Raw genomic sequence first — 14,388 nt, 5'->3', positions numbered from 1 at the left:
CTGTCACCCAGGGGGCGGGGAGGCGGGGGGCTGCTGCAGGGGCTGCCGGGAGATGGGGGCGGAGCCGGCTATTTTGGGCTTGCACCCGGGCGACGTCATCCCCGGACCGGACCCGGGAGACGGGCGGCCGGATGCATCCAGGCGTGACGCACTCGCCGGCAAACAAGCTACCCGGCCCGTGGTCCCTGTGTCGCTTTCCTATAAACAGGCTCGATGATCGAAGGCTACTCACCACCTCAAGGACTCACAGACTCCCCCTCTGGGCCTGAATCCTCCCCCTCCTCCCGCCCCAGGTCCTGAAAACTGGCTGCCCCACCTACTTCTCTGAGTAGGTCAGACCTGCCTGTCAGCATCTCGTGACATCCTTCATCACACTCGTCAGAGATACAAGTCAGCACTTACTTGTTTGATTTTTTGATTGACATTTCACCTCCCCCACTAGCACGTAAATTCCACGGGACAGAAATTGTGTCTTTTTTTGCACCAGAGTATGGGAGCAGTAGTGGGGTTCAAAAATATTCTTTGGTTAAATAATGAACAGATTGGAATCTCTTGTTGACAGTTTTGACACATTTGGGGGAGTTGGGGTTAAAAGGTAAAAGGAAAACAAATTTTTAAAAAAAGGAAAAGGAAATTCTGCAGGCACAAAATTTGTTTTTTTGTTTTTGGGTTTTGTTTTTTGTTTTTTGTTTTTTTGGTTTTGGTTTTGGTTTTATTTTGTTTTTTTCTCCTAGAGTGATCTCATGTAGACCTTGTCAATGATTCCTGGGTTGAGGACTCACTGGAGAGTTAGAGAACTTTCCAGAATTGGCTGCTACTTGATATCCAGGCCAATGCACAAGTGTTAACTGAACATCTTCTACATAGTAGATGCGGCCAGGCTGTAAAAAGAAGAATATGGCCCAATACCTGGCTTCACAGAGCTCCAACATGATGAGATAACCAGCCCAGCAATATAGCCCACCAGGAAACCTCAAGGTCTTAAAAACAGACAGACCTGGGTTTGCAACCTGGCGCTTTTGTGTGGCTTGGCAAAACCTCTGAGGACTCAGATTTTCCTACCTGAGTACAGGTAACGCCTAGGGCTGTTTGTTAGTCAGATGAGGTGTGGTACATAGTATCCCGAGGTCTTAGTACATATCCTCTCTGGCAACATGATTGGCCCAAGCAGTAAGGCTTATGTGAGTTCAGAAGAGTGTTTTCGTCTGGATGACCTAGAAATGCTTCACTGAAGAGAAAGGCTTGAGCCAGACATGAGAGAAGAAGGTGGTGTGCATTTGTCTACTTTCCCTGGCTGCCCACAGTCTGACCCTTCTGCCTGCATTTGGGAAAGTCCCATTGTTGTAGGCCTGGATGGGAGGCAGGCCACCACCTGTCACAAAGCCCTGACACTTGCTCTCCCAGACTTCTCGGCTCCAAGGGTACAAGCAAAAGACATCAGCCCTGCCAATTGAAAGCTCCAACTGGGACTTTGAATGTGGAGCAAGTCACAGAGAAGCAGGGGCAGTTGAGAATTCATTTCCGCAGTGATTGTGACAGAGGAGCCAGCAGCGGCCTCTAGTGTCTGGAGGAGGAAATGTCAGTCTCAGTGCCTTGGTGAGAGGGAGCCTCGCTGCAGCCCCTGTTCTGTCGGGAACAGGGGTCTTGTAGGCAGACTGTCCTGTGCCATGACCTTGACTATGGTGCTGGCTGCTCAGCTTCCCTTTGGTGCCTACGTGTTTGTGGAGTCTCATCTGGAAGCCCTAGTATTAATTTTGTGTGCTACCCAGCATCTCTCCATTTTATGTTTGTGGGAGGGAAGCAGGGAGGAGTCATTTTTCTTGTTTTTAATTTGCCAGAGCTAATTTCTGCTGTTTACAAGGAGAGCCCTGACTGACCTTAGTTAGTATAGGTGGAAGGAATCACTCCAAAATCTTCCAACCAAACCTTTCTTCTTACTTCTCTTATCTCAGCAGACATTTGTCTAGCACCTACTGCGTATGTGATATTATATTAAGAATTAGGAATACAAAGGGGTTTGAGTTGCAGTCCTTGTACTCGAGATAAAAATCTAGTTGGGACATTGACAAATGGTAGCTGAGGGAAATTATGTTGAACACATCTAGCAAACAAAGGGTTAATTTCCTTTGTTCACAGAGAAAAGACAATGCAGTTTTTTAAATGGGCAAAAGGCACAGATAAGACAGATCACAGAAGAGAAAACATTGGCTTTTAAACATATGAAAAGGTGCTCAATCTCATTCATAACAAGAGAATTATAAAGGAAAGCTGCAATAAAATACTTTGTTTCACTTATCAGATGATTGACAAAGGTCAAAAAGTTGTGCATTGTATGGGCAAGGCTGTGGACATAGGCATGCTAGTACAATGGTAGTGGGAGAGCAATATGGCACACATCAAAGTTAAAGGTGAATAGCTTTTGACCCAGCAATTCTGATTCTAAGAATTTATGGTTGTACATATGTGCAAAGAAGTATGTTCAAGAGTTCCAGCATTTGTTTCCAAATCAAAGGACTGGAAACAACCTAAATACTCATTCATAGCAGACTGGTTAAATAAACAACGGTGGGGCACCTGGGTGGCTCAGCCGGTTAGGTGTCCGACTTCGGCCCAGGTTATGATCTCGTGGTTCATGGGTTCAAGCCCCGCGTCAGGCTCTGTGCTGACAGCTCAGAGCCTGAAGCCTGCTTCAGATTCTGTGTCTCCCTCTCTCTCTGCCCCTCCCCCTGCTTGCACTCTGTCTCTCCCTCTGTCTCAAAAATAAATAAACATTAAAAATAATAATAATAAAAATAAGCAATGGTACACTATACAGTGAATACTATGTTGTCACCAAAAAGAATGAGGCATATCTGTATGTACTGAAATGGGCCATCTTCCAGGTTTTTTGTTAAATGAAAAAACAAGGGTAAAACAAAGCGTGTCTAAGTGTGCGTACGTTAGTCCCCCTTATCCACGGTTTCACTTTCTGTGGTTTCAGTTACCCACGGTCAACTGCAGTCTGGAAGCAGATGATCCTCCTGATACATCATCAGAAGTCAAAATTAGCCTAACACTACGTTATAATACCTACGCTATTCACCTCACTTTATCTCATCCTGTAGGCATTTTATCATCTCACATCATCACAAGGAGGCTAAGTACAAGATATTTTGAAAGAGACCATATTCACATAACTTTCATTAGAGTATATTGTTATACGTGTTTTATTTTATTATTATTTTTAATCTCTTCCTGTGCCTAATTTCTAAATTAAACTTTATCATAGGGATGCATGTAGAGCAAAAGACATAATATATATGGGGTCTGGTACTATCCATGGTTTCAGGCATCCGTTGGGGTCTTAAGCATGTCCCCCATGGATAAAGGGGGGCTACTATATACACATTAATAGGGGTGACTGGGTGGCTCAATCCGTTGAGTGTCCGACTTTGGCTAAGTCATGACCTCATGGTTCGTGGGTTCAAGCCTTGCATAGGGTTCTGTGCTGACAGCTCGGAGCCTGGAGCCTGCTTCGGATTCTGTGTCTCCCTCTCTCTCTGCCCTCCCCCACTCACTCTGACTCTCTCTCTCAGAAATAAATAAACATGAAAAACAATATATATATATACATATATATATATATATATATATATATATGTATGTAGATGTCTCTGGAAGGAAACACTAACAAAAAAGTTAATAGCGGAGGCTGTCAAGAGGGACAAAAGAAGAGGACTTATTTCCACTTAGAGACTTATTCTTGCTGTTTGTTTGGTTGATTATTATTTTTTAATGTTTATTCTTGAGGGAGAGAGAGAGAGAGCACGAGCAGGGGAGGGGCCACCCAGGTACCCCTATTGTTGCTGTTTGTAAATCTTTTTTGAACCTTTTCAATTTAGAAGCATGGTCACATAATAACCGTTCAAATATACACATATTTTTTTTTTAATCTAGGAGAAGTAGGATATTGGCAAGAAGCTGGGTGCCACCATACAAGGCAGTCCATGCCAAGTGCCAGATGAGTGATAGAGACAGACAGTAGGTGCTGGGAGAATCTAGAGAAGGGGGAGCTTCCCAGGGCTGCCTGGTTCTGGGTGACCGTGACCTAAGCTGGAAGGAATGGCAACACAGAGACAAGCAGGGGGAGGTGGCGTTCCAAAAGGAGGGGATGGTGAGAAAGCAGCTTTGGAGGCAGGCATATTCCTGACACACCAGAGATGAAGGAATAAATGTGTTGGGTGGAATCCAAGTTGGGAATCTGTCTTTGTGTCTGCCTGCAGGAGGTAATTGCACCCTGCCTTTAGAAGCATCAGGGATGAAAGCATTCCCTGTACTGAGGGAGTCCCCAGGAGCCTGGGTGGCGCTCCCAGCTGCCCCATGGAGGTCTGGGTTGCCACCTCCCCGCACCCACGCCCAGTCCAACCTAGGCCTGCCGGTGCCTGCCAGCAGAGTTACTAGCTGGGAGGCCTTGCAGGGTTTGAGAGGAGACGGCCACACAGCTGCCCAGGGCGGGCGGGCTGCTACAGCAGACAAGAAGGGCGCCTGGCCCCTTCTCTGGATGCCCAGCAATCCTGGCTGGTGAACACCTCACATCCTTCTGGCTTCTCCCAAGCCCTCACCTCACACCCTACGAAATGTTGGAAGCAGGGGCCCTTTCCAGATGGCACCGACAGCCCCCAAACCTGGCTCCGAAGTTGCTTCTGCCCTTGTTCGGTCCCGGAAGCTGTGTCTCTGCCGCTCCCCCCTCCATGCCCTCCACCACAGCGCCTGGGCAAGGGAGTGTCAAGCGTCACCCCCTCCTTGCCTTTGAGGTGCCTGAGTCACTGTCTGGGCATTAGAGGCCTGGCAGGCCCAGAAGAGGTGGCTTCTGGGGAGGTGCCTGGAACTCCTGTGGAGAGGAGTGGGGAGGGCACCCGAGGAAGGAGAGGACAGCAGCATAAGCTTCTGTCCAGGCTGACCTGGATTCGAATCCCAACTCCTCCATTTACAGCTGAGTACCCTCGGGCAGGTCCCATAACCTCCCTGAGCCTTAGTCTCCACATCTGTAAAACAGACATTCACTTAGCAAGTCAATTCAACACATATGTCACCTAACATGTTCACCCAGAAATATTCTGGGTGCTGAGAATAGAACAAGCCTTGTTCTCATGAAGCATCCAGTCCAGTGTATATAACTGTATTTACCTCAGTATTAAACAAGGTAATATGGGTACGGGGTCTGGTACATGGTAGGTGCTCGATAAATGACAAATGTTTCTTGGGATTTGAAGGGCTCCCGAAATAACCCCTCTTCTCTTCCCAGGTTTGAAACCAGCTGAGAGAAGGAAAGACACGGGAGTCAGGTAGAGATTTGAAGTCAGCCCTTTTAGGGGAAAAAGTGGACTTAAAGAAAAAGAAAAAGAAAAAGAAAGTGGATTTGAGGGTATAGCTGAGCTACTCAGCCAAAATGGGCTTCTAAGTGCTCCCACTGAATTAAATTACTCCCACCACGACTAACAAACACACACACACACACACACACACACACACACACACACACACCCCTTTAGGCCTCTTTCTTCCCAGGACAGAGCTGCCCCTATATGCTTAAATCCTCAGAGAGGAATTGAGACTACATGCTCTCCCTGGGCAAATCATCGCAAAATGGAAGGAAAACACTGCTGCCCTGGGCATGCCCCTTGGCTTCTCTAAACTCCTCCCCACCCTGTTGCTTTCACTCCATCCTCCACTCACTACAGAGTAGTCATCGGGACAAGAGTGACAAGGACAGGTGAGGGGTGCCAGGAGTCACTCCATTTTAATCCACCACAGGCCCTGAATGCTGGACCTGGGGTGGGTATGGGCATGGTTTGCCTGTTTTCTCTGAAATGCACTTCCCCCACCTTCCCGGCCCTCCTCTGTACCTCACAGGCTGCACCCCCTTGGACCCAGGCCCCCTTGCCAACTAGCTCCTGTCTAGTTTCAGACAGGGGGAGATTTCTAGCCAGAAATTGAGGGCGGGAGGAAGGAGAAGCCAGGGTATTTCTCCCCCTCTCTCTAAATCAGGGGGCACCCCAGGCAGTGGTTGTGTCTCCTCCATGGCTCTGGTCCAAATGTCCTTCCCTCCTTGGTCCCTCCTGCCACCTCTGGGCAGCCCTGCCGTGGCTCTAGCTCCCACCTGGCATCCCAGCTCCAAGGCTCTGACACCATCATCTCATCCCTTGGCTCCTCCAGCCCTAGGATTGCTAGCAGTTTCCTGGGGCTACTGATCTTTCAGTTGCCTTCCCAGCATCCAATCCTGGGAAAGGGAGGCTGCAGGAAGGACAGAGCTGAGGGCAATGCTAAGCAGTGAATCTCTTGGGGGTGGGGGTGGGGATGGGGGGTGGGGATTGCCCTAGTTTCAATCCCTCCAATGGTTCAATCATTCCTCTAGCCCAGCAGAGGCTACAGAAAATCCATATATAAAGATTTTACAGCCAGCCATCTGGTTGGAAGTGCGGGCTTGCCTAGCACGAGGCATGGGATTGAAATAAAGGTCGTTATCAAAAAGTGGTGAGTATTGACGGAGATTACAGGGAGGTCAGCCACTCCGCCCCCCGCCAACACACACACACGCGCGCACACACACACACACACACACACACACACACACAATCATTTCCCCACTGTTGCTGCCACCATGCCACTGTTCGGCCTTAATGCCACCTTCTGGATCTTCTGGACCCAAACCTCCTGCCTGAAAGAGACAAACCTTCGATATGCAGGGAGGCCTAGTGAGCCCCAGCTGTGTCAGACTCCTCTAAGTCACCACTTCGGACCCTCCTGGTCTCACCAGGCTCTGGTTGCAGCCCTGTGTGCCTGGGACCAACTTCAATTACCTCCTGACCAGGGTTTCCCTGGTGACGCTACAGACCAAGTGTGTGCAACCTCGCAAGTGCAGGGGAGTTCATGCTTGATGGGGTGAAGGCTTGACCAATGGAGGAAGGGAGCTGGTGCATGAATTTCCCCACCCACACCCCCTCTCCTGCCCCCCCGCCCCACCCACCCAAGGAATGATTCTGAGATGCCATTTATTCGGCTGCATCTTCTCTAGGATGAATTGTGCCTCCTTCTCTGCTTTACTCTCCTTGGCCCCCAATCTGCTTCCTGGAATTGCCTCTTTATTAAAATCTGGAACCAGGTCTGCTTTCTGGGGAACCCAGGCAGAGATCCCAGCCTTCTTACCTCTCTCTTTTTTCCCCGAGAGAAAAAAGACCCTTGTGCGACAGTAAGCCCACGGTCCTTTAATTACGGCAGACACACAGGAATCCCCTAGTATTCATGCCCCTCTTCCTCTCCCTCCCCTTCAACACTATCATGCCCACCTCCTCGTAATCCTTCTCCAGGGCAGCCATATCCTCCCGGGCCTCAGAGAACTCCCCCTCCTCCATGCCCTCGCCCACGTACCAGTGCACAAAGGCCCTCTTGGCATACATCAGGTCGAACTTGTGGTCCAGGCGGGCCCAGGCCTCGGCGATGGCGGTCGTGTTGCTCAGCATGCACACGGCGCGCTGCACCTTGGCCAGGTCACCCCCGGGCACCACGGTGGGTGGCTGGTAGTTGATACCAACCTTGAAGCCCGTGGGGCACCAGTCCACGAACTGAATGCTGCGCTTGGTCTTGATGGCGGCGATGGCGGCGTTGACGTCCTTGGGCACCACGTCTCCGCGGTACAGCAGGCAGCAGGCCATGTACTTGCCGTGACGGGGATCGCACTTCACCATCTGGTTGGCAGGCTCGAAGCAGGCATTGGTGATCTCTGCCACGGACAGCTGCTCGTGGTAGGCCTTCTCTGCAGAGATGACCGGCGCATAGGTGGCCAGGGGGAAGTGGATGCGAGGGTAGGGCACCAGGTTGGTCTGGAACTCCGTCAGGTCCACGTTGAGGGCCCCGTCGAAGCGCAGGGAAGCCGTGATGGACGAGACGATCTGGCTGATGAGCCGGTTGAGGTTGGTGTAGGTGGGGCGCTCGATGTCCAGGTTGCGGCGGCAGATGTCATAGATGGCCTCGTTGTCCACCATGAAGGCACAGTCCGAGTGCTCCAGGGTGGTGTGGGTGGTCAGGATGGAGTTGTAGGGCTCCACCACGGCCGTGGACACCTGGGGGGCGGGGTAGATGGAGAACTCCAGCTTGGATTTCTTGCCGTAGTCAACCGAGAGCCGCTCCATCAGGAGTGAGGTGAAGCCCGAGCCGGTGCCCCCTCCGAAGCTGTGGAACACCAGGAAGCCCTGAAGTCCTGTGCACTGGTCAGACTGAAAGGGGAAGGGGAAGAGAAATGTGGGCCAGGAAGCTGATGGAAAGGAAAGAGCCAAGTCATGCTGTTTCAATTTCCCAAAATGCATTAAATCCTTGGAAGACTTTTCCAAATGCACAAAATAGATCCTCATAGGGAGGGCCCCCTCTCTCTCTTGTTCTTCTTCCTTTCTACAACCTCCCGAGGTGCCCGCACGCAGCTCTCTTGAATCTCATGACATAGTCACTTTTGTGATCATAACTTGCCAACCCCACCCAGCTTCATACCTGTTTACCCCTGATTTAATTTCACATGTTTCTGGAGGGCTTCCTTACTGAGATCAATAATCTAGGAACCTGATCCCCATCCTCAGTGGAGGCCAAAGTCATTCTCAGAGCCTTGGGCCAGGAATATTTGGATCCCTGTTTTTCACAGGGCCTTCTGCCCACATCCCTGCCATACAAGGTGATATTCTGGGAATGCCCGTGGACCTCCATAGCTTGGCCAGGCAGCCCGTGGACGTGTTTGCCTTTGGTGGCCACTCTGCCCAGCCTGGACCAGTTGCCATAGGAGGTAAAGAGGACATCTGGCTTTAGTCTGGAGCCTACACCCTGTTTCCCCTGATCAGAGTGGAATGCCCCTCCTCACTGGTCCTGATCCTGCATCTTTAAAACTCATGGAGGAAGCTCTCTCAAGGGCTGAAGCTCCTCTTCCTGTCTGGTGTTCAGATCCCTTCACTACAGAAATCCAGCCCTAAGCCCTTCACTCACTGGCTTCCGAATTCGGTCGGGTACCAGGTCAATGAGCTCTTTTCCAGTGATGTTAGTGACCTCGGGCATAGCTATTGGCAGCGTCTTCCTTGCCGGTGATGAGCTGCTCTGGATGGAAGAGCTGGCGGTATGTGCCCATCTGAACCTCGTCTGTAATGGGCAGAGTTTTAGACACCCCTCCTTCCCTTGCAGCCTGGCTCCCCAAAGTTCCCAGAAGGGGCTGGGTCACTAGGCCCCAAGGCCTACCCTAGAGGAGCCCCATTCAGGCTGCTGCTATTGCCCTTGACTTTTAGTATTCTTCAATAAAAAGGAAAGGGATGTGAGGGATGTGGAGTGACCTTGAGACTCTGGAGCTGAGTGGCAGCAGATCTGTAGTTTAATTGGCTGCTGCAGCTGGGAACTACAAATTCTAGTGCTCCAGTTTCGGAGGACTCGCTGTGGTACCCAGGACAAGGTGACATATGTGGCAGGGACTGATCATCACTCACCAATCACAGTGGGCTCCAGATCCACGAACACTTCCCCGGGGCACGTGCTTTCCAGCCCCAGTTTCACTAAAGAAGGCGTCGAAGGAGTCAGCCCCTCCACCGATGGTCTTGTCACTGGGCGTCTGCCCATCTGGTTGGATCCCATGCTCCAGGCAGTAGAGCTCCCAGCAGGCATTGCCAATCTGCACGCCAGCCTGCCCCCACATGGACTGAAATGCACTCACGCTGAACGGGCAAAGGGCAGAGAACACTCTTAGCAGAGAGAAACCTGCCATGCCTGGATACAGTTCCCACCTGCAATCCTTTCTTGAGTGGTTCTCTGGCTGAGAACAAAGGTTCCTGGACTCTACTCTCCTTGCTCCACCTCCCGTGTCTAAGCCTTTACTGATGGTTTTGAGGATCAACAGGCAGTGGCTCAGGGGGCCGGGGGCCAAAACCCACAAAGGAAGCAGATGTGGGCAGTTCCAAGATTATATAGTCTTTCTTGCTCAGTGACTAAGCATCGTGAGGAGTGTCGAGGGGGGTCAGATGAGTCTGGCAGAGCATGATAGTCAATCCACCCATGTTCAGAAAGAAATTAAGGACCCTTGGTGAGAGAAACAAGATCAGAGGTTTCAGGGATCAGAGGCCAGGGGGAGGTGTTGAAAGCAGGAAGAACTCGAGAATCGTGTTACAGCTAGAAAGGCCAGCAAGGAAGGGAAGAGTGGTCCTGAAACGGAAGGGGGTGTGTTGTCCTTTCCTCTCTTGGGTGTGCGCAGTTCTGGAGTGGAGTGGGGCTGGGGAAAAGGTCTTTCCCACATGATTCTAGGCTGGTGGTCAAAGAACTCTTGGCCCCCAAAGCAGGACTGGGAAAAGGTGCTTGGTCCCAGAAATCCAAAAGGTCACTGCCCTTCCTGGGGAGCCTCATGAGAATCAAGAAGGTTTGACCCTCTCACTCCATCAAACATTTGAGCCTCTAGTATGTTCCTGACGCTGGGCTGACACTGGAGACGCATGGCATCTAATACACTGGCCCTCAGTAGCCCACTGTCCAGGGAAGGGAGAGTTTCATACACTAACAGATACATAACAGTGTGGCAGGTGGGATACCAGAGTATACCTTCATGCTCTGCTTGAGGAGTAATTACCACAGGCCTTAAAAAACAAAATGAGGGGGCGCCTGGGTTGCTCAGTCGGTTGGGCGGCCGACTTCGGCTCAGGTCATGATCTTGCGGTCCGTGAGTTCGAGCCCCGCGTCGGGCTCTGTGCTGACGGCTCGGAGCCTGGAGCCTGTTTCGGATTCTGTGTCTCCCTCTCCCTCTCTCTGACCCTCCCCTGTTCATGCTCTGTCTCTCTCTGTAAAAAAAAAAAAAAAAACAAAAACAAAAAAAACAAAAAAAAACAAAAATGAGCACATCCATCAGATTCACCCAAGCTTTAAGGCCGAACCATGTGGAGGATGTGGAGAAATGGGAACCCTTAAACTGTTGGTAGAAGCCTAATGTGCCACATCTCTTTTGGAGAAAAATTTGGAGAAAGAATCTTATCAAAAAATTTCTTACCAGAAAAGAAAAGCAAAGTAAGGAAGAATCATACAAGCAGATACTATTGATAAAAACCTTTAATGCGTAAAACAATACCGTGCTTCATTTACAGATAAATGTACACTTTGCTGTATATTCTCGTAGTGTGTGTGTATTACAAAAATAAAGAAAGCAAGAGGAAATATTAACACTAAATTTGGAATAATGGTTCTCTCTGGTAGAAGAGGGAGGTGAATGCAGTTTGGAGAGAGATTCTATTTCTTAGGCCGGGTTACAGGTATTTATTATTTTTTCTGCCTTCTTGAGTATCTGGAATATTTCATAATTTTTAAGGAGGATGCTTTATCCATAAATTTAATACTTCTCTGACTTTTTAAAAAATTCATTTTTGAGAGAGAGAGACAGCGTGAGCAGGGGAGGGGCAGAGAGAGAGGGAGACACGGAATCTGAAGCAGACTCCAGGCGCTGAGCCGTCAGCACAGAGCCTGACGCGGGGCTCGAATTCACAAACTATGAGATCATGACCTGAGCCGAAGTCGGACATTTAACTGACTAAGCCACCCAGGTGCCCGTTCTCTGACTTTTTAAATATGATTTAACTTTTGATGATTTTTAAGATGACTGGGGTTAATCCAAACATCATCACTACTTCTCTACTTGCCTTGAGCAAGAAGCTTCACCTCTCTGTGGGTGTCCCCCTATCTCATGAATTGGGACAGTAATAAGAGCCCCCTCCTAGAATTACTATGGGGATTAAATGAAAGAATGCGCGTACAAGTCGCTGGCTCATTGCATGACACATACGGGGGGGGGGGGGGCGCCATACATGTTGGGTCCCCTACCAACTCCCATCCTCCAATCCCTGCTGTCTAGTAAGAGAAGGTAATGAATTAAGCTGGGATGTAGGGATTTAGGGACACAGGACTCACAGAAATCCGCACATCCAGGAGGAGGTGCTGACAGGGTTTACCAATCTCCTGGCAAGGCCAGCACCGGCTGCTGCAACTTTGAGCCTGCCCAGGCTCTGTCTACAAAGTCAGACACCGTCTTGGCTCCCTTGACTGCTGGCCCACGCAAGGCAACTCTGACCTTTACTTGAGATGCTGGGAACGACGCCCCTTACTGTGGGGCAACAGGTTTGGGACAAAGAACTCAATCCCTGGAATCCCATAGACTTTGCATCAAACCCCCTTCCCTCTATGAGCTCAGACAAGTTACTTCTCTTCAGCTGCTCTAAGCCCTTTCCTTGAAAGTAAAAATAGTACGACCTCTTACTCGGCAGCCTTTTCATTATGTCATTTAGTCCCCCTACGCTAAGCATTAATTATGTGCCAGGCACTGTGCTAAGCGCTCAACATACACTATCTCATTTAATTTGCACAACAACCGCTGTAAGTAGGTACTATCTTTATGCCATTTTGCGCATAAGGAAACTGACTCTCGGGGAGGTTAAGCGACTAGCTCTAGGTCATGAGCAAAACTCCTAACATTCAGAGTGGGGACAGTTTGGCTCCAACCATGCTCTTAACTCTTCTTCTACCCTTCCTGCTGGGGACCCTGGCAAAAGATATCAAATAAGCCCCATGTACAGCCAGCTCTCCGTAAGTGGGAGCACCCTCCCTTTCCCCCCTCCTCCTCACTCTCTCTACTGAAATGAGGGGTCAGGTCAGATGCATCAGATGAACAGGGCCATGAGGATGTGTCCCAAGAGCTGCGAGGTGGGATTAGAGGCCAACAGTGAATCTGCTGTGATGCTTCAGGTTTCTGGAAAAGTGCCTACACTTTCTGCTCCAGTCTTGCTTACCCCACACTCCCTACCCCTAAATTTGGAGCCCTGCAGCAGCCCAGGTCCTGAAGAGAGGCTTAGAGACATGTCCTCCACCCTTCATGTGCTGTCACATACCGACACACCTGGGGGACCACACTCACACCTGGAAGTCTCTTTCCCTCTCTCCACCTCACCTGCCCCCACACTGTGGCCAGGCAAACACTTAGACTCCCAAGGGAACCTCACATCACCCACCTGGGTCCACTAGGACCCTCACTTGCATGCCCAGCCCCCTACCCCTGCTCACCATGCTGCCTGGCTGGGGGCTGGCTAGGGTTGTCTGTCTGTCTGCTGCTTGATGGGAAGCAGATGTGGGTCTGTGAGAGATCCACCGCCAGACCCATCGGCTTCTTCATGGTCTCTGGTCGGCTCTCAGGGGGTATGTTACAAATGGCCCCAGGAGGGCAGGTCCGTTGACTTGGTTACCAAGCGCTGGGCATGGGCTCAAACAGGGCAGCAAGGTGAGGGGGTGAGCAGAGGAGGGGTTCAGCTGGTCACCCCACACAGGTACCCAGGCCCCTGGGTACACAGTGTCTGCTGCTCAGTCACACAATCCCATTTCCTGGTGGCTCAGCTGGCTGGCACAGGTGGGAGAGGATAAGGAAATCAACCCCCCTGAGCTCTAGCAGCACTGCCACCCCTGGGGTGGGTGAAGGCAGGAAGTGGAATGTGGGTGGGGCTAAAAAGAGTGCACTGAACCAGAAATAATGAGTCCTAGGGCCAGCGATCAAGCCGCAGGGCCTTCTGGTGGGAACTTGGAATGTTTTAGGACATAGAGAAGGAGAGCTCAGTCTTAGGGCCATCTCTAGCATTTAACATCTTCTTCCACCTCAGTTTTCCCATCTGTAGAATGGGGAGAGGTAGTGTCGTAAGGATGAAACAAGACAAACTTTTTTAAGTGCTTAGTCTAGAAATGCTGTTGTTCTCCCCAGGGAAAGCAAAAGGAGGAGCGGGGGTTCAGGGCTACTTGTCAGGCTCTCTTCCTATTCCAGACAAGTTGCTGCAGGCCTTGCCTGGCCTCATTTCCCCGGCTGGAGTCTCCCTATGGCCTCAGGCAGAACTTACGAAATACACATGCTAATCTCTCACCTTTGTATGCTGCTTTGTGGCTCTTAAGGTAGCTTCACCCCTTATCTCCTTTGAGTCCCTCCACAGCTCTATGAGGTAAGGGAGGCGGGGCCCCCACTCCCCTGATGAAGAAAAGGAAATCGAAGCCTCTTCCCTCTTGCCCAAGGTCACATGGGGGTTAATTAGTGGTGGAATTAAAATTCATCTGTGACTCAGGCTCAATGCTTCTTCCCTTTCCACAAGGCAGAGTTTTCACTGTCCCTCATCCCCCTCCTGTGTCTTTATTGCCTTCCTTTCCATCTTAAATTCCACAGTTCGTCTGGAGCGCTCCCTTACCTCCCCCAGCTTCAGCATCCTCGTTGGACTAAACCACAACCCTGGTTCTTCACCAACTCTGTGCCTGTACTGACCCAGCTAAACAGCGGCTGCAGAAAAACCCAGAACCAGACTTCAAATGTATGACCACTAACCTCAAATG

General features: G+C 50.4%; 2 pseudogenes; both read right to left on the bottom strand.

Moving 5' to 3' along the window:
* Nucleotides 1-7,272: 7,272 nt before the first annotated feature.
* On the bottom strand, nt 7,273-8,267 carry LOC121031105 (tubulin alpha-1B chain-like; annotated as a pseudogene).
* Nucleotides 8,248-13,198, bottom strand: LOC121030372 (tubulin alpha-1D chain-like; annotated as a pseudogene).
* Nucleotides 13,199-14,388: the final 1,190 nt, after the last annotated feature.

The sequence above is a fragment of the Herpailurus yagouaroundi genome, unplaced genomic scaffold (genome assembly GCF_014898765.1).
Source record: "Herpailurus yagouaroundi ecotype Mexico unplaced genomic scaffold, PumYag 140, whole genome shotgun sequence".
Taxonomy (NCBI): domain Eukaryota; kingdom Metazoa; phylum Chordata; class Mammalia; order Carnivora; family Felidae; genus Herpailurus; species Herpailurus yagouaroundi.
Note: the sequence above shows the minus strand (reverse complement) of the source record. Positions and strands in the feature narration are given on the sequence as shown.